Here is a 443-nt window from a genome sequence, read left to right as displayed (position 1 = left end):
GTAACAACTGCGCTCCATGTAAATACTACTTGGACAGTATTGGGACTCTCGATTTTCTCTCTTTCTACTGTATCCTATATTTTTTCTGTTTCATGTGCATATTGTGTGTTTTTAGATTGTCAGCAGGCTACAGTTTCACTCTTGATCATATTAACCCTGATTCTGATTCTCTTCGCTCTGACTGTTGGACTTGCACTCTACAAAATTAGACAGTGAGTCATTCAAACAGTAACAACACATTTCTCTATCCAGAGATAAATGTACTGATGAGCTGAGCTTGAACTCTTTTTAGTAATTAATTTTCTATTTTCCAGATTGTCCAGCAAGCTGAAGGTGGGTCTCCTTAGGTAAATAGTAGATATAGTAAGGCAGCATGATGATGATGATGGTGTTGAAGAGTGTTTCTGTTTTCAGGCTCAGAATGAGGCAGCAGGCACATATGC

At 38.4% G+C, this 443-nt stretch overlaps 1 long non-coding RNA gene across 1 annotated transcript; it reads left to right on the top strand.

The window, feature by feature from the left end:
* The first annotated feature begins 138 nt into the window (after nucleotides 1-138).
* LOC107682123 (uncharacterized) lies at nucleotides 139-443 on the top strand. Its single transcript, XR_001633375.1, has 3 exons — nucleotides 139-212; nucleotides 315-333; nucleotides 415-443. It is a non-coding gene; the product is annotated as an uncharacterized LOC107682123 (long non-coding RNA).

Source organism: Sinocyclocheilus anshuiensis, unplaced genomic scaffold, assembly GCF_001515605.1.
Source record: "Sinocyclocheilus anshuiensis isolate Anshui unplaced genomic scaffold, SAMN03320099.WGS_v1.1 C31647175, whole genome shotgun sequence".
NCBI lineage: Eukaryota > Metazoa > Chordata > Actinopteri > Cypriniformes > Cyprinidae > Sinocyclocheilus > Sinocyclocheilus anshuiensis.
Note: the sequence above shows the minus strand (reverse complement) of the source record. Positions and strands in the feature narration are given on the sequence as shown.